This window comes from Hyperolius riggenbachi, chromosome 1 (genome assembly GCF_040937935.1).
Source record: "Hyperolius riggenbachi isolate aHypRig1 chromosome 1, aHypRig1.pri, whole genome shotgun sequence".
Lineage (NCBI taxonomy): Eukaryota > Metazoa > Chordata > Amphibia > Anura > Hyperoliidae > Hyperolius > Hyperolius riggenbachi.
In genome coordinates this window covers 285,052,754-285,076,746 of record NC_090646.1, presented here as the reverse complement: position 1 = coordinate 285,076,746, position 23,993 = coordinate 285,052,754, and the positions used below count along the sequence as shown (strand labels likewise).

Genomic DNA, 23,993 nt, shown 5'->3' with positions numbered 1-23,993 from the left:
GCCCCTTTATGGTGCTGCCTGTAGCTCCGCCCCTTGGTCGCGCGTGGCTCCGCCTCTTCCACTGGCCGGTGTCATACAACCCGACACCCCCCCCCCCCCACACACACACACACACACACAGGAACGTGATGCATGTGGGAGGAAATGAAAGGAGAGATGTTGCCCCTAGCAACCTCCTCACTCATGTCAGTCAGTGCAGATAAGTGAATGAAAGTGGAACTAGATAGTCAAAATAATTGTTTTGACAATAGTGGTTCATTTGCATTGAGTGTTAGAGCAACATACTAATAATTGGCCGGAGAATTGGCCTCAATTCATCAACAGGTGTTCGTTAATCTATGCAGTGTCGTTATATTGCCGCATGCGCAGTTTATCGAGTTTGTGAAGCATTCATCAAACATTTTCCGCTTCACAACCGCCTGCGTTATTTTTCCACAGCCATTCGGTAACAGTTCGCTAACCCTTCGCTAACTCTTCGGTATTTAATGTGCTCTGTGATATTTTACCGAAGTGAAGGGTGGAACGTGTTGCAGTCTGGGTAATGCCTCGATTCATCATTCTCTTTGAGATAACTTTTTCCAGTTTGTTAAATTACCGAATTCGAAGTTTAGCGATTTCTAGTTGTATTCATCAAGGTTTTTCCTCATTCGGTGTGAATTCGATAACAATTCGGTAACCATTCGGTAACGTGTCGATATTTCCATTTTGCAGTGGTACTTTAACACAAGGCCATAAGATTCCCATGGAATTGTGGGTAAAAGGCAGTCCTTTGAGCACTACGTAGCAACATTCTGAATAGGGCTTTACACCTGGACCAGGATTCTGAAAGTGGTTGGGACAATCCCACAATTTGATAGGAGCCTTTTCTAAAAAATTATAGTGCAGCTAGCAAATTAGTTAACCCTGACACTGCCTGTGTTCTGTTGCAAGATGATTCAAGAGAAATGCAGATGTCGTGTTATAGCAAATAAATCTATTCTCTTACAAATTTATATGGTTGTAGACCTTATTCTTGCCCTTCTGCGCCTTTGAATCACTCTCAGCTGATACATAACCACTTCAAATGGCTCCATCTTCTCTGTCAGCAATGATCTGACAGGAATAACGACAGAGCAGTGAAGGAGATAACTAATCCTAAATGTAACGCTAAACCACGCCCACTTTCTTTTTCATGAATTGCACACTTTATTCCGTTTTAGCGAATCGTTACCGAATCGTTATCGAATGTTCGCTGTCAGCTGTAGATAACTTTGATGAATCCTGAAATGAAGTTAGCAAATTCGGTATTTTACCAAACTGTTGTTAACAAATTTGCTAAGTGTTGATGAATCGAGGCCATAGGCGGGCTTAAAGCAGCACGTGAGGAGGAGGAGACGACCATTATAATGGCTACGGGGAGGAAAGCCAGCGTGTTTTTTTTCAGCAGCGTAGCCATAACTCTCCTATCCCTCCCGCGGTTTTAAGCCACCCTCCCTCCATGTACATTTGTACCCTGGGGATATTCCACTTTCCCCTGCGTTACTAATATGTTTATACTGACATCAGCCGCCCTCCTCTCCTTTAATGCAGCGTTACAGTGCCTCGCATGCTGCAATCCCCTTCTACACGGCTACCCCTGTTCACCATCGCTTGCATCCATAGAAAATTACTGTCCATCTAGCCGCTGCACTCCATTTAGCCGTGCCCCGAAACTGTACCGTGACTGTGCTGCACGTGGTGGAGGAGCCTGTGCGGCTGACGCTTAAGAGATGGACGGTATTTTTCAGTGGATGCAAGCGACGGTGTACAGGGTGGGAGAGGTGGCCGTGGAGAAAGGGGGATCGCAGCATGCGAGGCACTTTGTAACGCTGCATTAAGGGTGATGAGGGCAGTGGTGGGGGGGTTGGAAGCATGAGGGGTTGTGATGAGGGCACATGTGAAATGGGGGGGGGGGTATATGAAGCAAGCGTGGGGCTTTCTTTCCGTTACACTCTGACAGGAATAACGACAGAGCAGTGAAGGAGATAACTAATCCTAAATGTAACGCTAAACCACGCCCACTTTCTTTTTCATGAATTGCACTTTCTTTCGTTTTAGCGAATCGTTACCGAATCGTTAGCGAATGTTCGCTAACAGCTGTAGATAACTTTGATGAATCCTGAAATGAAGTTAACAAATTCGGTATTTTACCAAACTGTTGTTAACAAATTTGCTAAGTGTTGATGAATCGAGGCCAATCCGCTGCAGCTGCAATAGAAATGACAGGCCAGGTCATGCACACATGACAGGACTTTGCAGGTGTGTGGCGGTGGCAGAGATACAGTAACCAATGTAGGCAAATAACAAGTATATATGTGAGTTAAAAGCACTTTTGGCAGATGGTGGGATGCCGCGCGTCACCCGTATTGCTAGAACAGCACATCACCCGCACGGTCTCCCGCACGGTCTCCCCCACTGCAGGAAGCGCAGCATACCGGTTGCCGTGGTAACATGTAAACATCTGCGGACGGACTAGCAACGGTACGAGCAGAAGAGGAGGAGGTGTCTCCGGAGTGTCCCGCCCCCACCACACACATAAGCGGACCAGAACAGAGTCGCCTACTTGCTACAGGGATCTCACGTAGGAACGGTGGATCACAGTGCGCATGTCAACCAGCTTCCTCTACCGAGCGCCACCTTGTGGCCGTCAGTGATGTGACCACCAGTCTATGAAAACCTGTTTTAGGTAGGCACACTGTGTGTGAATTATGAGAGTTTCTCCACATTATGCAGCATATACGGTGCCCCTGTGCCACTTAAAGGAGTTATTTCGCGAAAAAAGTAGGCAGTTAAAAAATGTGACAGATGACAGGTTTTGGGCCAGTCCATCTTTTTAAGGGGGATTCTCAGGGCTTTCTTTGTTTTCAACAGCATTTCCTGAACAACAGTTGCAAAATCTAACTGACATAATAGTGTGCAAGTGATTAGGGAGGCTGGCTGGTATCTTGCTATTTTGGCAGTTAAACTGTTGTTCAGGAAATGCTGTTGAAAACAAAGAAAGCCCTGAGAATCCCCCTTAAAAAGATGGACTGGCCCAAAACCTGTCATCTGTCACATTTTTTTAACTGCCTACTTTTTTCGCGGAAGAACCCCTTTAAGGACCAGGGGTGTTTTTCAGGATCTGTGCTGCGTGGGCTCTCCAGCCCGCAGCACAGATCAGGATTTAGCCAGGGCGATCAGACTTATCCCCTTTTTTCCCCGCTAGGGGGATGTCCTGCTGGGGGGGTCTGATCGCCGCCGGCTTGCTGTGCTTTGCGGGGGGGCTCTTCAAAGCCCCCCTCCGCAGCGTTTTCGGCGCTCCCTGCCTTCCCGTCCCTCCCTCTCTCTCCATGGGCTGCGCAGGACGGATATCCGTCCTGCGCATTGAAGGATAGGCTTCAGCCTATCATATGCCGGCGATCCCCGGCCAATCAGAGGCCGGGGATCGCCGATCTACGTCACGGCGCTGCTGCGCAGCAGCGCCGTATGATGTAAACAGCGGGGATTTCTTCCCCGCGTGTTTACATTTTGCCGGCGATCCGTGGCTCTCCGGCTGTTCACGGAGACACCCTCTGTGAACTGACATGGAAAGGCCGCTCCATGGGAAACCACTTAAGACCTGCCGACGGCTATGGGCTTCATCAGGCAAATAATGGAGAAGACAAATAGAGTCTGTATAGCAGCCAGGGGCCTCTTGCCACTTGGCTGCTATACACGCGTTGCATTTTGGAGCATCTAATAAATATTATTTTGAGTTAAAGTAGCGTTTTCAGTCTGTTAATCTGTGAGGGATGTAAGTCCACTAAAACTTCCCCCTTTTAAACGGTCTTTAAATGATTTTATCCTTGTTGGCGCCTCTGTTTAAATTCTTGTGTATAGTCTAGTCCAGTGTTTCTCAACATTTTATTGGTATGTACCCCTTTTAAAACCCTGTACTCACCAAGTACCCCCTGCCAAAGTAAACATTATCTCAAGTACCCCTTGACAAATATATTTTTAATCATAGTACATAATAATTGATTCGAAACAATTTCCAAGCATTTACTATTGCTTTTAATTAGCTAAAATACTAATTTGGTGTTGTTTATATAGGATTTATCATTTTCTAAAACTCTAAATTTGTTATACTTGGTTAATTATATCAAGCCGAAGTACCCCCTGGAACCATCAGAAGTACCCCCTGGGGTACACGTACCGCATGTTGAGAACCTAGGGTCTAGTCCACCCTTGGTGGAGGGGGGCATCCCCATGTTCTACTATCTACAGAGTGTGACTTCTTAAACCTAAGTGCAGGGGCGTAGCAATAGGGGGTGCAGAGGTAGCGACCGCATCGGGGCCCTTGGGCCAGAGGGGCCCCGAAGGGCCCTCCCCTTAACTACAGTATTAGCTCTCTATTGGTCCTCTGCTCATAATAATCACTTCTATAGATACAGACTAACCAGCAAGCTCATGGTGACCCAGAACTCATTGGAGTGTGTAAGGGACTACAATGGTCCTAAAAGCCCCCTTACTAAGATGTTAAGAAAAACAAAAAATTGCTTTCCTAAAACAGAAAGAATTTGCGATAATTCAGGTTGGAGTGAGCTAGAGATGTCTCCCAGAGCACCACTGCTGAATATATGCAAATTAACCATTGTACCCTTAGAAGCTAAACACACCTCCAGAACCGCTGGAATGCAATGATGTGTCAGCTGACACATCATTGCATTCCAGCGGTTCTGGAGGTGTGTTTAGCTTCTAAGGGTACAATGGTTAATTTGCATATATTCAGCAGTGGTGCTCTGGGAGACATCTCGAGCTCACTCCAACCTGAATTATCGCAAATTCTTTCTGTTTTAGGAAAGCAATTTTTTGTTTTTCTATAGATACATTGAATAGTAGTAATCATTAACAAACTCCTCCCCATCCCCTTCCTGCACCTCTGACACTGTAGTTGCCATTGGCAGGTTTTGGTGCGCCACATCAATTGTTATGTATAGAGTGCTTGGGGGCCCCATTGTAAAACTTGCATCGGGGCCCACTGCTCCTTAGCTACGCCACTGCCTAAGTGGGGTCAGGTTCCAATTCTCCCCACCTGCCTTGATAGTGGTTGCCTGTGTGGTAAGCATGTTTTTGAGTATAACCCTTGTTACTTTTATGACAATCTATGTAATTGACTTAAATACTACACTATATTGTGCTCTCGGTTTCCTATCTTCATTTTTAGGGGATCCCCACAATGGTCAGCAATAACCTCCAGGACTCCCTCTCCTTCCCCCACGACAAAGCCAATGTTCCTTAAAGGCTCCCCAAAAATGAGGCACAGAGGTCCCGGTGAGGTGCCTCTTACAATTCCCATAAATGCCCCTATTCTAATGTAGAATTACAAAATCATGTATGCAACAATGGCCAGCATAAATGAAAATAACATGTACTGACCATTGACTGCATATATCAGTTAATCAGCTGTTTAGTCAGTTGGCTGATTGGTAGGCAATATTTGGTAGCTACAGATAGCAATGGTGTTGGCTGGAAGCTGTTCTTGAGAGGAATGCACAGGCTGCCATTATAAAAAATACCATTTTCCTGTCTGTCATGCTGACCTTTTTGCTCTAGTTGTTTGAGTCACAAATCTGCAACAAACATGCAGCCAGGAGGAGTCAGATCAGAGTTAAAGCATCTGGATCTGCATGATCCTTCTGGGCAAGTGACTTGTAGTATTAGAGGCAGAGCATCAGCACAGAGGTCAGGTACCTGGCATGCTTTAATAGAGAGTGAAGATGGCAGTCTTTGTATTACTTTTGCTACCTTAAAGCAGGGGTGTCAAACTCAAATAGACGGAGGGCCGAAATGAAAAACTTAGACCAGGTCGAGGGCCAACAGTCATATTTACACCCCCCCCCCCCCCCATTTGGAATGATCGCACAGCACCTGACAATTTGTACCGCATGCTACATGCTGCGGTGGGACAAAAATAAATAAAAAAGTAAATAGGTTAGCTAGGTAAGGGACCCCAGTATAGATTAGCTAGGTAGGTGCCTCCAATATAGATTAGCTAGGTAGGTTTCTCCAATATAGATTAGCTAGGTAGGTTTCTCCAATATAGATTAGCTAGGTAGGTTTCCCCAGTATAGATTAGCTAGGTAGGTGGCTCCAGTATAGATTAGCTAGGTAGGTTTCCCAGGTAAAGATTAGATAGGCAGCTGTCCCCATATAGAATAAGGCCCATACACACAGGCTACAACTGTTGCTGGATACACATGGTGCGCGCATGTTGCGGCAACAGATCCTACATGTGTATGAGGCGCGCGCAAGCAACTGTTGCTAGTCAGAGCTGTCTCCAGGCGATTGACTTGTTCAATCCCCGGCAACAGCTGTTGCAGCAACCGTCCCTAGTCTCATGGCCCGTACTCACGGGCTGCAAATGTTGCCTGTCGCCAGCACACGTGAGCGTGTAGGCGACAGGCCGGCGACAGCTCCTCGCCAGGTCCCTCCGCGTACACACGCGGAAGAGGGACCAGCGGCGAGGCGGAAGCTGTCGCCGACGTTCCTCCTCCCTCCGCCGGAAGCTCCATATACTTTAATGGAGGTTGCTGTCGCTAGTCCGCGTACTCACGCGGACTAGCGACAGTTGCGGCGGAGGTGCGGCGGCGACTGTCGCCATGCGATTGATACTTTCAATCGCATGGCGACATGAGCGACGGGCGACAGTTCGGGGTGCGCGCGCGTGCAACGGCCCATACTCACGGGCGACGTGTTGACGCGACAAAAGTCCCTCGTGAGTATGGGCCATCAAGTCAGTGCGGTCGTGTGTATGCTAGTCTCTAGCAACTCTTGTGAGTCTGATAGTTCATTGAACCTGCGACAGAAGTTGCTGAGCAACAGTTTCCGCTATGTTGCAGACAGGTTGTTGCCGCGTGTATACAATCGTTGCTTGTATACAACTGTCGTTGCTGGAGACTTTCAACTGTTGCTTGTCTCCATGCAACTGCAGACATCCGTGCCTCATGTGTATGTAGCTTTAGATAGGTAGCTGTCCCTAGGATAGATTAGCTAGGTAGCTGTCCCCAGGATAGATTAGATAGGCAGCTGTCCCCCAGGATAGATTAGATAGGCAGCTGTCCCCAGGATAGATTAGCTAGGCAGCTGTCCCCAGGATAGATTAGCTAGGTAGCTGTCCCCAGGATAGATTAGCTAGGCAGCTGTCCCCAGGATAGATTAGCTAGGCAGCTGTCCCCAGGATAGATTAGATAGGCAGCTGTCCGCCAGTATAGATTAGCTAGGCAGCTGTCCCCCAGGATAGATTAGATAGGCAGCGGTCCCCCAGGATAGATTAGCTAGGTAGCTGTCCCCAGGATAGATTAGCTAGGCAGCTGTCCCCAGGATAGATTAGCTAGGCAGCTGTCCCCAGGATAGATTAGCTAGGCAGCGGTCCCCCAGGATAGATTAGCTAGGCAGCTGTCCCCAGGATAGATTAGCTAGGCAGCTGTCCCCAGGATAGATTAGATAGGCAGCTGTCCGCCAGTATAGATTAGCTAGGCAGCTGTCCCCCAGGATAGATTAGATAGGCAGCTGTCCCCCAGTATAGATTAGCTAGGCAGCTGTCCCCCAGGATAGATTAGCTAGGTAGCTGTCCCCAGGATAGATTAGCTAGGCAGCTGTCCCCAGGATAGATTAGATAGGCAGTTTTCCGCCACTATAGATTAGCTAGGCAGCTTTCCCCCAGGATAGATTAGATAGGCAGCTGTCCCCCAGTATAGATTAGATAGGCAGCTTTACCCAGGATAGATTTGATAGGCAGCTGTCCCCCAGGATAGATTAGATAGGCAGCTGTCCCCAGGATAGATTAGATAGGCAGCTGTCCCCCAGGATAGATTAGCTAGGCAGCTGTCTCCAGGATAGATTAGCTAGGTAGGTGGCTCCAGTATAGATTAGCTAGGTAGGTTTCCCCAGTATAGATTAGATAGGCAGCTGTCCCCAGGATAGATTAGCTAGGCAGCTGTCCCCTAGTATAGATTAGCTAGGCAGCTGTCCCCAGGATAGATTAGCTAGGCAGCTGTCCCCAGGATAGAATAGCTAGGCAGCTGTCCCCAGGATAGATTAGATAGGCAGCTATCCCCCAGGATAGATTAGATAGGCAGCTGTCCCCCAGGATAGATTAGCTAGGCAGCTGTCCCCAGGATAGATTAGCCAGGCAGCTGTCCGCCAGGATAGATTAGATAGGTAGCTGTCCCCAGGATAGATTAGATAGGTAGCTGTCCCCAGGATAGATTAGCTAGGCAGCTGTCCCCAGGATAGATTAGCTAGGCAGCGGTCCCCCAGGATAGATTAGCTAGGCAGCTGTCCCCCAGGATAGATTAGCCAGGCAGCTGTCCCCCAGGATAGATTAGCTAGGCAGCTGTCCCCAGGATAGATTATTAGATAGACAGCTGTCTCCAGGATAGATTAGATAGGCAGCTGTCCCACGGGATAGATTAGATAGGCAGCTGTCCCCCAGGATAGATTAGATAGGCAGCTGTCCCCCAGGATAGATTAGATAGGCAGCTGTCCCCCAGGATAGATTAGCTAGGCAGCTGTCCCCCAGGATAGATTAGATAGGCAGCTGTCCCCAGGATAGATTAGCTAGGCAGCTGTCCCCCAGGATAGATTAGATAGGCAGCTGTCCCCAGGATAGATTAGATAGGCAGCTGTCCCCCAGGATAGATTAGATAGGCAGCTGCCCCCAGGATAGATTAGATAGGCAGCTGCCCCCAGGATAGATTAGATAGGCAGCTGCCCCCAGGATATATTAGATAGGCAGGTGCCTCCACTAGGTAGCCAGCCTGCTGCCCCTTTCTCTCTGGCCACCGCTCCGTTACCTCCTGGAGTCGGCGGCCCGTCCTGCACGGGAGTTCGCTTCCCTGATCCTCATCGCATGCCCGGCTCCATAACATGGTCATGCAGCAGTGACGGGAAGACAGCAGAGCGGCTCCCTCGGTAACATCGCGTATGCAGGAAGTACTTCCTGTTACGCGCCTACTAGGTCGGAGCCGCTCTGCTATCTTTTCGTCACTGCTGCATGTCATGGCGCCAGGCATGCGAAGAGGATCAGCGGAGCGGACTTCCGTGCAAGACGGGCCAGGGAGTAAAAGACCCCTCAACTCGTTAGGCGGCGCATGGGAGTGATAGAGCGTAATCACGCTCTATCACTCATACAAGGAGGGAGGGCAAACTTACAGTGGGAGGGGCGGGGCCGGGAGCATGGCCGCGGGCCAAAGTCAATGTTAATTAAAAAAGCACTTGCGGGCCAACTTTTCTGGCGCTGCGGGCCAGTTTGTCACATGTGCCTTAACCACTTGCCGACCGCGCACTCATACCGCGCGTCGGCAAAGTGGCAGCTGCAGGACCAGCGACGCAGTTCTGCGTCGCCGGCTGCAGGCTAATTAATCAGGAAGCAGCCGCTCGCGCGAGCAGCTGCTTCCTGTCAATTCACGGCGGGGGGCGCCGTGAATAGCCTGCGGGCCGCCGATCGCGGCTCGCAGGCTAAATGTAAACACAAGCGGAAATAATCCGCTTTGTTTACATTCGTACAACGCTGCTAACAGTAGCAGCGTTGTACCAGATCAGCGATCCCCGGCCAATCAGCGGCCGGGGATCGCTGTCACATGACAGGAAGGAGCCTGTTAGAGGCTGCACAGGACAGATCCGTTCCTGTGAAGCCTCGGATCTCCGGGGAAGGGAGGGAGGGGGGGAATTTCGCCGTGGAGGGGGGCTTTGAGGTGCCCCCTCCCCCCGCAACACCCAGGCAGGCAGGAGCGATCAGACCCCCCCAGCACATCATCCCCCTAGTGGGGAAAAAAGGGGGGCGATCTGGTCGCTCTGCCTGCACCCTGATCTGTGCTGGGGGCTGCACAGCCCACCCAGCACAGATCAGCTAAAACAGCGCTGGTCCTTAAGGGGGGGTTAAGGGTGGGTCCTCAAGTGGTTAAAGGAAATGCGAGGTGAGGCATTGAAACTATCATTACTTATCTGGGGCTTCTTCAGCCCCTACAAGTCACTCTGTCCCTCGCTGCAGCTCCTGTGTGAGGACAACCTGGGGGGGGGAATTAAATATTTACCTGAGGTGAGGAGAGTCTCCTGATCCTACAGAGGCTTCCTACAGTGTCTTCTGGACCTCCGCTGCTGCCCGGGACTCTTCAGAGCATCTGAGCTGTGCGCCTCTTGTGGAACATGCAATGTTCTTTTCCAACAAGCCCTTGCTGGAATACTATTGAAGGGGCGGCATGGGAAGCCTAATTGTTATTTAGGATCATACTACTCAATTCTGTTATTTGAGGTCATGTTGCTTCCTAGTTATTTGCAGTCATGTTGCTGTCTAATTGGTATTTGGGGTCTAGCTGCTGCCAAATGGTTATTTGAGGTCATGTTGCTGCCGAAACATTATTATTATTGATTTATAATGCACCAACGTATTCTGTCGCGTTGTACAAAAAGTATGAAACAAACATGGGGTACATGATAATACAGACAATGGCATCCACCAAAATACAGAATTGGTAAAATACAGAATCAATACAAAATAAAGAATTAGCGATTACAGCAACAAAAGTAACATGATGAATAAAATGTATAATGAATTCCAAGACACAAAATGGTGAGAGAGCCCTGCCCTCGCAGGCTAAAAATATAAAGGAATTGGGTGGGGGGAGGGAGATGGGGGGTGCATGCTATTGGGAAGTCATACAACCTATTGAACCATGTTATTTGTAGACATGCTGGCTAATTATGGTATTTTGGGTCATGCAGCCTCATTAATTTGTTATTTGGGGATATGTTGCTTTTTAAATGTTTTTTGGGGACATCTTGCTGCCTAATTCTGCCATTAGAGGACATGTTACTGAATTATGTTATTTGTAATCATGGTAATAGCTGTTTAATAATAAGATTTGAAGGACATACTGATGTTATTTGGTAGACATGCTACTTGTTATTTGAGGAGTATGATTATTATTTTTTTTTTAACAGGTACATTTTTATTGAAGTTTTCAATTTTAATACAGAAAAACAGTTACGATCAAAAACAATACACTTAACGTATTGTAGGACCATATGGGTCCAATCATCAACTTCAACTAAACAATTAGGTCATTGTTTCAATTATTATGACTTAAGAGGAGAGAAGAATAGATCCCCCGCGGAGAGAGTCGCAGGGGGAGAAGGAAGGAGAAGAAGAAAGGTCATCACTTATTTCAATGTAGATGTCGTATCTTAGGGTGTAACTATAGTAGCGGCATAATGAAGCATTACATTACCATTGCGAGTATGATTATTATTGATTAATAAAGTATGATTATTATTGATTAATAAATCACCATCTTATTCTGTGGTGCCACCTGTGAGATGCTAACTAGGGCTGGTTCACACTGAGAATTTCAGTGCATTACATTTTAATATAATGCACTGTTTTCTTATGTTGCAGCTCATGCACCTAAATGATTGGTGCCAAAGCCATAATGCACCAGGGCACCTGCTTTGTTTCTTATGCAACATATAAACATATAAAAGGTTCTGTTAAGGCTCTATCGAGTTTAAAGAAAATTATTTTATGTAAATAAGAGTCTTGGTTTACGTTCTTTATACTCTACATACTCTCTATACTCATAAATCTTTATGAATTATGTGCTCCTGATTTATAGAGTGTAGGGTAGGACTGTACTGCGGCTTATGTATGAAGGCAAATGCATTGAAAGCTAGAGTAAAAGTAATTATGTCACTGAGTGAAACTAATCAGAGTTTAGCTGGTAAAGAACACAAAAATTCTGATTGCTTATAGTAATTGCAATACTTTTGCATCAGTTGTGTTTGCACTGGTCTTCACAAATCAGCCCCGCTGAGTGAATGCACATTGTTGAAACTGTACAGTTTAGAAGCCAGTTCCTTAGGTACCGTAGGTGTGAGTTACAAGAAAGATAGGTAAGAGAGGTGTCAAGCAAGTCAGTAATGCTCAGGAATGTATTTTTGCAGAGTGGTCCAAAGCTCATATATTGCCTGGGTCCCCACTTGTCGTTGCTCAACATTAAGACAAGGCTGCTTTATTTATTTATGAATTTATTTTTTAATGATAAACCTGATGATGGTAGAAGACAGAACAGGTATGTCAGAGAGAAAAATGTATGCTTTTCAGGGTTTTTATTTTAGGAAAAGTGATGAAAGATGAGGTAGAAGACTGGGTAAAGGAAAATGATGATAGAAGACAGCACGGTTAAGTCTGAGATTATAAAAAGTCTGCATGTTATGGTTTCATTTCAGGAGAGATGATAAAGAATGAGATGGAAGGGAAAGGGAAAGGTTGAATGAAGACTGCAAAGGTAACTCAGAAAAACAAATCTGCATGTCATTGTTTCATTTAAGGAAAGGTAATAGAAGATTAGGTGGATGACTGGGTAACGGAAAAAGGTGATGGAAGACTGCAAAGGTGAGTCAAAGAAAAAATGTATGCATGTCAGTGTTTCATTGCAGAAAAAGTGATAGAAGATGCGGTGGATCCATATGTGGTGGGCATGCCCCCAGGTGCACCAATCCTGGCAAATAATAGAGGACTTTTGGAGTAAATATATGCAAAAAAATATACATATAAGATGTTTAGAAGCAGTGTTTGGAGTGGTAGAAACTGAAGAGAATACCCAATTAAGGGATCTCAGAGAAATTGGGAGCCTGGTGGCACGAAATATTTTAGCAAAGCAATGGAAAGACAAGAACCCATTAGATTTGGAAACATGGTTGGCGGGGATGAGCTCTTTTTGGGAGGAGGTCCTGGTGGAGGGTTCAGAGAATATAAGGGAACCTAATAAGATAAAAAGATTAAAAGAATTTTGGATGGATCTGATATGGAAGGAAGAGGAAACAATAGAAAATGGAGGTGCAGACCTGGTTAATAGGTAAATGAGTAGGTTGTGGACTGAATGAGGGTGGGTAGGGTTAGAAGGACATGGGACGAATGGTGTATCTGGTTTTTGAATGAGGTCTGGATGTTTAGTTTAAAATATGTGGGAATGATGGAGAGGGGGGGGGGGGGGGAGGGAGGATAAGTGGGAAGGGAATCTATGTAGTCTGGTTTTAGGGTTTATAGCATACTTAGCTTAAAAAACTATTTTACGATACTAATTCTGTCTACTTGATGATAATAAAATAAGATTAATTATCGAACTATGATGCAATCACTAGCCGGACATATGGAGACTTTCAATAAAGCCCGAATTATGGTCCGGCATGAGCAAGGTCAAGCCATGCTGAGTTCGAAAGAAAAAAAAAAAAAAAAAAAAGAAAATGAGGTGGAAGACTGGGTAAAGAAAATATTTATAGAAGACAGTACAGGTTTGTCTGAAAACAAAAAGTCTGCATATCCGTGTTTCATTTCAGGAAATGTGATAGAAGATGAGATGGAAGTCTTAGTGAAGTGAAAGGTTGATTAAACACTGCTAAGGTAAGTCTGCATATCATTGTTTCATTCCAGGAGAGGTGATTGAAGATTAGGTGGAAGAGTGGGTAAAGGAAAAAGTTGAATAAAGACTGGAAAGGTATGTAAAAAAAAATCATGTATATGTCATTGTTTCATTTCAGGAGAGGTGATAAAAGAAGACAGCAAAGGTAGGTCAGAACAAAGTCTGCATGTCATTGTTTCATTTCAGGAGATGTTATAGAAGATTAGGTGGATGAGTGGGTAAAGGAAAAAGTTGATGAAAGATGCAAAGGTAAGTCAGAGAAAAAAATGTATGCATGATAAAGTTTAATTGCAGGAAAGGTGATAGAAGATGAGATGGATGACTAAGTGAAGAAGATATTTATAGAACACAGCACAGGTTTGTCTGAAAAAAAATGTCTGAATGTCAGAATTTTTATTTCAGAAAAGGTGATAGAAGACGAGGTGGAAGACTGGGTAGAGGAAGATGATAGAAGACAGCAATGGTAAGCCTGAGATAATAAAATGTCTGCATGTCATTCTTTCATTTCAGGAGGGTTCATAGAAAATTAGGTGGATGCGTGGATAATGGAAAAATTGATGGAAAACTGCAAAGGTAAGTCAGAGAAAAAAAATGTATGCATGTCAGCATTTCATTGCAAGAAAAGTGATAGAAGATGAGGTGGAGGACTGGAGATAGAATATATTTATAGAAGACAGCACAGGTTTGTCTGAAAATAAACATGTCTGCATGTCAGTTTTTTATTTCAGAAAAGGTGATAGAATATGGGTGGAAAACTGGGTAGAAGAAGATAATGATAGAAGATGGCAAAGGTAAGTTTAAGTGAAGAAAAAAGTCTGCATGTCAGTGTTTCATTTCAGAAAAGGTTATAGAAGATGAGGGGGAAGACGGTGTAAAGGAAGAGAATGATAAAAGACAGCACAGGTAAGTCTGAGATAAACAAAAGTCTGCATGTCAGTTTTTCATTTCAGGAAAGGTGATGAAGGATGAGATGGAAGAATCAGTAAAGGGAAAGGTTGAAGGAAGAATGCAAAGGTAAGGCAGAAAAAAAAGTATTCATGTCATTCTTTTATTTCAGGAGAGGTTATAGAAGATTAGGTGGATGAGTGGGTAAAGGAAAAAGTTGATGGAAAACTGCAAAGGTAAATCAGAGAAAAACAATGTATGCATGTCAATGTTTCATTGCAAGAAAGGTTATAGAAGATGAGGTGGAAGACGGTGTAAAGGAAGAGGATGATAGAAGACAGCACAAGTAAGTCTGAGATAAACAAGTCTGCATGTCAGTTTTTCGTTTCAGGAAAGGTGATAAAGGATGAGATCAAAGACTAGGCAAAGGTAAAGGTTGAATGAATACTGCAAAGGTAAGTCAGGAAAAAAAATCTGGATGTCATTCGTTAATTTCAGATGATGTTATAGAAGATTAGGTGGATGAGTGGGTAAAGGAAAAAGTTGATGGAAAACTGCAAAGGTAAGTCAGAGAAAAAAAAGGTATGCATGTCAATGTTTCATTGCAGGAAAGGTGATAGAAGATGAGATGGATGACTGAGTGAAGAAGATATTTATAGAAGACAGCACAGGTTGGTCTGAAAAAAATGTCTGCGTGTCAGTTTTTTTTTAATTTCAGAAAAGGTGATAGAAGACGAAGTGGAAGACTGGGTAGAGGAAGATGATGATAGCACACAGCAAAGGTAAGTCTGAGATAATTAAAATGTCTGCATGTCAGTGTTTTATTGCAGGAAAAGTGATAGAAGATGAGGTGGAAGACGCTGTAAAGGAAGCGTATCATGAAAGACAGGAAGTCTCAGATAAGAAAATAGTCTGCATGTCAGTGTTTTGTTTCAGGAAAGGTGATAGAAGATGGGATGGAAGAGTTGGTAAAGGGAAAGGTGAATGAAGACTGCAAAGGTAAGTCAGAAAACAAAGTCTGCATGCCATTCTTTCATTTCAGGAAAGGTTATAGAAGATGAGGTGAAAAACGATGTAAAGGAAGAGGATGATAGAAGACAGCACATGTAAGTCTGAGATGAACAAAAGTCTGCATGTCAGTTTTTCGTTTCAGGAAAGGTGATGAAGGATGAGATGGAAGAATTGGTAAAGGGAAAGGTTGGAGGAAGAATGCAAAGGTAAGTCAGAAAAAAAGTTTGCATGTCATTCTTTTATTTTGTGGAGAGGTAATAGAAGATTAGGTGGATGAGTGGGTAAAGGAAAAAGTTGATGGAAGACTGCAAAGGTAAGTCAGAGAAAAAATATATGCATGTAAAAGTTTCAGTACAGGAAAGGTGATAGAAGATGAGATGGATGACTAAGTGAAGAAGATATTTATAGAACATAGCACAGGTTTGTCTGAAAAAAATGTCTGCATGTTAGATTTTTTATTTCAGAAAAGGTGATAGAAGACGAAGTGGAAGACTGGGTAGAGGAAGATGATAGCAGACAGCAAAGGTAAGTCTGAGATATTTAAAATGTCTGAATGTCAGTGTTTCATTGCAGGAAAGGTGATAGAAGATGTAGTGGAGGACTGGATAAAGGATGAGTATCATGGAAGACAGCGCAGGAAAGTCTGAGATAAGAAAATAGTCTGTATGTCAGTGTTTTGTTTCAGTAAAGGTGATAGAAGATGAGATGGAAGAGTTAATAAAAGGCAAGGGTGAATGAAGACTGCAAAGGTTAGTTAGAAAACAAAGTCTGCATGCCATTCTTTCATTTCAGGAAAGGTTATAGAAGATGAGGTGGAAGACGGTGTAAAGGAAGAGGATGATAGAAGACAGCACAGGTAAGTCTGAGATAAACAAAAGTCTGCATGTCAGTTTTTCGTTGCAGGAAAGGTGATAAAGGATGAGATAGAAGACTAGGTAAAGGGAAAAGTTAAATGAAGATGGCAAAGGTAAGTCAGAAAAAAAAAGTCTGTCATTCTTATATTTTAGGAGAGGTTATAGAAGATTAGGTCGATGAGTAGGCAAGGAAAAAGTTGATGGAAGACTGCAAAGGTAAGTCAGAGAAAAAAAATGTATGCATGTCAGTTTTTTTATTTCAGAAAAGGTGATAAAAGACAAGATAGAAAACTGGGTAGAGGAAGATAATGATAGAAGACAGCAAAGGTAAGTTTGAGTGAAGAAAAAAGTCTGCATGTCAGTGTTTTGTTTTAGGAAAGGTGATAGAAGATGAGATGGAAGAGTTGGTAAAGGAAAAAGTTGAATAAAGACTGCAAAGGTAAGTCATAAAAAAGTCTGCATGCCATGCTTTCATTTCAGAAAAAGTTATAGAAGATGAGGTGGAAGACGGTATAAAGGAAGAGGATGATAGAAGACAGCACAGGTAAGTCTGAGATAAACAAAAGTCTGCATGTCACTTTTTCATTTCTGGGAAAGGTGATAAATAATGAGATCGAAGACTAGGTAAAGGTAAAGGTTGAATGAAGACTGCAAAGGTAAGTCAGAAAAAAAGTCTGCATGTCATTCTTTTATTTCAGGAGAGGTTATAGAAAATTAGGTAGATGCGTGGGTAATGGAAAAAGTTGATGGAAAACTGCAAAGGTAAGTCAGATAAAAAATATATGCATGTCAGCGTTTCATTGCAAGAAAGGTGATAGAAGATGAGGTGGAGGACTGGAGGAAGAAGATATTTATAGAAGACAGCACATGTTTATCTGAAAAAAAACATGTCTGCATGTCAGTTTTTATTTCAGAAAAGGTGATAGAAGACGGGTGGAAAACTGGGTAGAGGAAGCTAATGATAGAAGACAGCAAAGGTATGTTTGAGTGAATAAAAATGTCTGCATGTCAGTGTTTCAATTCAGGAAAGGTTATAGAAAATGAGGTGGAAGACGGTGTAATGGAAGAGGATGATAGAAGACTGCACAGGTAAGTCTGAGATGAACAAAAGTCTGCATGTCAGTTTTTGTTTCAGGAAAGGTAATGAAGGATGAGATGGAAGAGTCGGTAAAGGGAAAGGTTGAACAAAGACTGCAAAGGTAAGTCAGAAAAAAAGGTCTGCATGTCATTCTTTCATTTCAGGAGACGTTATAGAAGATTAGGTGGATGAGTGGGTAAAGGAAAATGTTGATGGAAAACTGCAAAGAAACGTCAGAGAAAAAAATGTAGGCATGTCAATGTTTCTTTGCAGGAATGGTGATAGAAGATGAGATGGATGACTGAGTGAAGAAGATATTTAACCTCCCTGGCGGTAAGCCCGAGCTGAGCTCGGGCTATGCCACGCAGGAGGATTTCTCAGGGCCTGCTGGGGCGATTCGCCCCATTCAAAGTGCTGTGCGCGCAGCCAGCACTTTGCTAGCCGCGCGCACAGCTCGATCGCCGCCGCTCTGCGGCGATCGCCTGCACGCAGCGGCGAAAGAGGGCCCCCCCGCCAGAGCCCTGCGCTGCCCGGACCAATGAGTTCCGGGCAGCGCTATGGGCTGGATCGAGTGCGCATGACGTCAGGACGTCGGCTGACGTCCATGACGTCATGCCGATCGTCGCCATGGCGACAGGAGAAGCCAAACAGGGGAACGCGTTATATACGCGCTCCCCTGTTTGCTATTGATGCCGGTGACGATCGCACTAGAGGGCCACATGCGCCCTCTAGTGGTGTTTCATGTAGCTACCACTCTGGTAGCTTTACATGAAACAAAAAAAAAAATTAAAAAAAACGATTTTTTTGCTCATTTGCAAAAAAAAAATTAACCGCCAAGGAGGTTAAAGAAGACAGGACAGGTTTGTCTGAAAAAAATGTCTGCATGTCAGTTTTTTTTTTTTATTTCAGAAAAGGTGATAGAAGACGAAGTGGAAGACTGGGTAGAGGAAGATGATAATAGCAGACAGCAAAGGTAAGTCTGAGATAATTAAAATGTCTGCAGCTCAGTGTTTCATTGCAGGAAAAGTTATAGAAGATGAGCTGGAAGACGCTGTAAAGGAAGAGTATCATGAAAGACAGCAAGCCTCAGATAAGAAAAAAGTCTGCATGTCAGTTTTTTGTTTCAGGAAAGGTGATAGAAGATGAGATAGAAGAGTTGGGTTGGTGAAGGGAATGGTTGAACGAAGACTGCAAAGGTAAATCAGAAAAGAAAGTCTGCATGCCATTCTTTCATTTTAGGAGAGGTTATAGAAGAATAGGTGGATGAGTGGGTATGTCTGCATGGGTAGAGGACAATGATGATAGAAGACAGCAAAGGTAAGTCTGAGATAATAAAATGTCTAAATGTCAGTGTTTCATTTCAGGAAAGGTTATATAAAATGAGAAGGAAGACGCTGTAAAGGAAGAGTATGGTGGAAGACAGCACACGTGAGTCTGCGATAAGAAAAAAGTCTGCATGCCAGTTTTTTGTTTCAGGAAAGGTGATAGAAGATGAGATAGAAGAGTTGGTAGAGAAAAAAGTTGAATGAAGACTGCAAATGTAAGTCAGAAAAGAAAGTCTGCATGTCATTCTTTTATTTCAGGAGAGGTTATAGAAGATTAGGTGGATGAGTGGGTAAAGGAAAAAGTTAATGGAAAACTGCAAAGGTAAGTCAGAGAAAAAAATGTATGCATGTCAATGTTTCATTGCAGGAAAGGTGATAGAAGATGAGATGGATGACTGAGCGAATAAGATATTTATAGAAGACAGCACAGGGCAGAGGAAGATAAGGACAGAAGACAGCAAAGGTAAGTCTGAGATAATAAAATGTCTAAATGTCAGTGTTTAATTTCAGGAAAGGTTATATAAAAATGAGAAGGAAGACGCTGTAAAGGAAGAGTATGGTGGAAGACAGCACAGGTGAGTCTGAGATAAGAAAAAAGTCTGCATGTCAGAAGATGAGATGGAAGAGTCGGGTTAGTGAAGGGAAAGGTTGAACGAAGACCTAAAAGGTAAGTCAGAAAAGAAAGTCTGCATGTCATTCTATCATTTCAGGAAAGTTTATAAAAGATGAGGTGGAAGACGGTGTAAAGGAAGAGGATGATAGAAGACAGCACAGGTAAGTCTGAGATAAACAAAAGTCTGCATGTCAGTTTTTTATTTCAGGAAAGGTGATAAAGGATGAGATCGAAGACTAGGTAAAGGTAAAAGGTTGAATGAAGACTGCAAAGGTAAGGCAGAAAAAAAAGTCTGCATGTCATTCTTTCATTTCAGAAGAGGTTATAGAAAATTAGGTGGAAGCGTGGGTAAAGGAAAAAGTTGATGGAAGACTGCAAAGGTACGTCAGAGAAAAAAATGTATGCATGTCAGTGTTTTATTGCAGGAACGGTGATAGAAGATAAGATGGAAAACTGAGTGAAGAAGAAATTTATAGAAGATAGCACAGGTTTGTCTGAAAAAAAGTCTGCATGTCAGTGTTTCATTGCAGGAAAGGTGATAGAAGAGGAGGTGGAAGACCCTGTAAAGAAGCGTATCAAAGAAAACAGCACAGGTGAGTCTGAGATAAGAAAATAGTCTGCATGTCAGTGTTTTGTTTCAGAAAAGGTGATAGAACAAGAGATGGAAGAGTCGGTAAAGGGAAAGGTTAAATAAAAACCGCAAAGGTAAGTCAGAAAAAAAAGTCTGCATGTCATTCTTTCATTTCAGGAGATATTATAGAAGATTAGGTGGATGAGTGGGTAAAGGAAAAAGTTGATGAAAGACTGCAAAGGTTAGTCAGAAAAAAAATTTATGCATGTCAATGTTTCATTACAGGAAAGGTGATAGAAGATGAGATGGGTGACTGAGTGAAGAAGATATTTATAGAACATAGCACAGGTTTGTCTGAAAAAAATGTCTGCATGTTAGATTTTTTATTTCAGAAAAGGTGATAGAAGACGAGGTGGAAGACTGGGTAGAGGAAGATGATAGCAGACAGCAAAGGCAAGTCTGAGATATTTAAAATGTCTGAATGTCAGTGTTTCATTGCAGGAAAGGTGATAGAAGATGTAGTGGAGGACTGGATAAAGGACGAGTATCATGGAAGACAGCACAGGAAAGTATGAGATAAGAAAATAGTCTGTATGTCAGAGTTTTGTTTCAGTAAAGGTGATAGAAGATGAGATGGAAGAGTTGGTAAAAGGCAAGGGTGAATGAAGACTGCAAAGGTAAGTCAGAAAACAAAGTCTGCATGTCATTCTTTCATTTCAGGAAAGGTTATAGAAGATGAGTGGAAAACAGTGTAAAGGAAGAGGATGATAGAAGACAGCACAGGTAAGTCTGAGATAAACAAAAGTCTGCATGTCAGTTTTTCGTTGCAGGAAAGGTGATAAAGGATGAGATAGAAGACTAGGTAAAGGGAAAAGTTAAATGAAGATGGCAAAGGTAAGTCAGAAAAAAAGTCTGTCATTCTTATATTTTAGGAGAGGTTACAGAAGATTAGGTCGATGAGTGGGCAAGGAAAAAGTTGATGGAAGACTGCAAAGGTAAGCCAGAGAAAAAAAATGTATGCATGTCAGTTTTTTTATTTCAGAAAAGGTGATAAAAGACAAGGTAGAAAACTGGGTAGAGTAAGATAATGATAGAAGACAGCAAAGGTAAGTTTGAGTGAAGAAAAAAAGTCTGCATGTCAGTGTTTTATTGCAGAAAAGGTGATAGAAGATAAGGTGGAAGACGGTGGAAGGGAAGAGTATCATGGACGACAGCACAGGTAAGTCTCAAATGGGAAAATAGACTGCATGTCAGTGCTTTGTTTCAGGAAAGGTGATAGAAGATAAGATGGAAGAGTTGGGTTGGTAAAGGGAAAGGTTGAATGAAGACTGCAAAGGTAAGTCAGAAAAGAGAGTCTGCATGTCATTCTTTCATTTCAGGAAAGGTTATAGAAGATGAGGGTGAAGACGGTGTAAAGGAAGAGGATGATAGAAGACAGCACATGTAAGTCTGAGATAAACTAAAGTCTGCATGTCAGTTTTTTATTTCAGGAAAGGTGATAAAGGATGAGATGGAAGAATCGGTAAAGGGAAAGGTTCAATGAAGACTGCAAATGTAAGTCAGAAAAAAAGTCTGCACGTCATTCTTTCATTTCAAGAGAGGTTATAGTAGATTAGGTGGATGAGTGGGTAAAGGAAAAAGTTGATGGAAAACTGCAAAGGCAAGCCAGAGAAAAAAATTGTATGCATGTCAATGTTTCATTGCAGGAAAGGTGATAGAAGATGAGATGGATGACTGAGTGAAGAAGCTATTTATAGAATACAGCACAGGTTTATCTGAAAAAAAAAACATGTCTGCATGTCAGTTTTTTATTTCAGAAAAGTTGATAGAGGACGAGGTGGAAAACTGGGTAGAGGAAGATAATGATAGAAGACAGCAAAGGTAAGATTGAGTGAAGTGTTTAATTTCAAGAAAGGTTATAAAAGATGAGGTGGAAGACTGTGTAAAGGGAGAGGATGATAGAAGACCACACAGGTAAGTCTGAGATAAACAAGTCTGCATGTCATTTTTTTGTTTCAGGAAAGGTGATAAAGGATGAAATAGAAGACTAGGTAAAGGGAAAGGTTGAATGAAGGCTGCAAAGGTAAGTCAGAAAAGGAAGTCTGCATGTTATAGAAGATGAGGTGAAAGACGGTGTAAAGTAAAGGCTAAAGCTTTCCTGGTGGGCCCTTAATGTCCCAGTCTGACCCTGACTAAGAGCAATTTCTGTTGGCACAGATGGTAGTTTTTTTTAAAGAGAAACTCCGACCAAGAATTGAACTTTATCCCAATCAGTAGCTGATACCCACTTTTACATGAAAAATATAATGATTTTCACAAACAGACCATCAGGGGGCGCTGTATGACTGATTTTGTGCTGAAACCCCTCCCACAAGAGGCTCTGGTACCGTACGGTACTCTGGGCAAACTGCCACAATGTAACAATGACACACACAGGAAATGGCTGTTTATAGCTGTCTGTTAAAGCCAGAACAGCTACATAATCTGCCCACAGTAACAATGTCACCATGTAATACATGTCAGAATGTGAATCTGGGAGAGGAAAGATTTTACAATGAGCAAACTCTGACTAAATCATGTATACATAATTATTGTAAAAATTAAGCACCTTTTTATATTAAATTATTTTCACTGGAGTTCCTCTTTAAGGGCAACGAGACGTAAAAGCACACCTGCAGTGAGAATAATATAGAAGCTGCAATATTTATTTCCTTTAAACAATACCAGGGACCTTGTGTCCTGCTGATCTTTCATGCATCGGTAATGTCTGAATTACATACCTGAAACACACAGGTGGAAAATTCAGCCAAAAATCTGATCTGAATTATTGGTCAGGGTCTATGGCTAAAAGTATTAGAGGTTGATGATCAACAGGACAGCCAGGCTATTTGTTTTTTTAAAGGAATTATATATGGCAGCTCCATATCTCTCTAATTTCAGGCATCCTTTAACCACCACAATTTAATCACCTAGTGCGGGCGAGCTTGGAGAAAGACACCTGGTTGCAATCACTTTTCTTGCACAAAAGAGTTTCAAACATAATGTTTTCAATTTCAAATAGTTTATAACTGGGTGGGTCTCTCACTATCCCGAGCAGACAGATGTATGGGTCTAAGGCACCAGTGTCAAACACAAGGCCCGTGAGCCCAGTCTGGCCCCCCACACCATTTTATGTGGTTCTCAATAGCTTCAAACCTGCAGGATTGTAAGCAGTAAAAGAAAGGAAAAAAATAATTGATGCTATATACTTGTGTTTGTACCGGTGGTCTTTGACATTTCCATGGAGATGGCAAGCCATGGCAAATGTATATATGCACACATAATCTTTTGGCTTGTGCTCATGTACCATTTTATCTTTATTTTCAAAAATATTCTGGTAGATTGACAATATATTTAAGTGACATTGGCCATCCTTACTTATTTTAGGTTTTTCTCTAAATACATGCACCTTCATTATCTCCTGTTGTGATTTATCATATAGGTCTATTGTTACCGTACATTCAAGGCACGTATTTAAAAGATTGGCGTCTTTGCTCTTTTTGGCCAAACTGGCAAAAGCTGTGAGCAAGCATTTTATTTAAGCCAGACAGCTGTTAGCTGTTTGGAGCTGCACCCCTTCCACTTCAATCCCACCTACTGTCCTGGGTATCCGACAATGCAAATGTAACTTCCGGTTTGCTGTGAGCAGATAGTGGAATACCGTATATACAGCAGGTTGCTGCTTTCCATTTCCACCTTTCTTTTACTGCAGATGACAACACACTGCCTTCTCATCTAGAGGAGCACACAAGTGCAGTGTCCATATTCAGATGATGGTTTCAGGGTGCCCACTGGAAGACCACATGCGTGTCTTACCCCTCCCCCCATTAAATTTTAATAAGCAATGGGGCTCTTGACATGGACCGTGTTTCAGATTTGGCCCCTTTTGTGATCGAGCCTGAAACATCAGGTCTAAGGTATCCTTTTTCATTGTGTGAGAAATCAGTAATTTATTTCTTATGCTAGCATAGTGGGACATTCACAAATTATATGATAGAAGTAAGGGTATATGATAGAAGTTTGTGTTGTGGGCAGAGAAAAGACTTCCTCTGCATTACGCTCGCATACAGCATCTCCTTGTGTAAAGTGCGCTGAATGGTTGAACGATGCACAGTGACTCCATCAGCAGCAAAATTATGGTGTAGGTCTTTGGTGCTGGT

General features: G+C 43.1%; 1 long non-coding RNA gene across 1 annotated transcript in view; it reads right to left on the bottom strand.

The window, feature by feature from the left end:
• Positions 1–2,420, bottom strand: part of LOC137548415 (uncharacterized) — a 35,581-nt gene extending 33,161 nt beyond the window's left edge. The window contains exon 1 of the long non-coding RNA XR_011026704.1: positions 2,349–2,420. This is a non-coding gene — a long non-coding RNA (uncharacterized lncRNA). The remainder of the gene's footprint in view (positions 1–2,348) is intronic.
• Between the last annotated feature and the right edge of the window lie 21,573 nt (positions 2,421–23,993).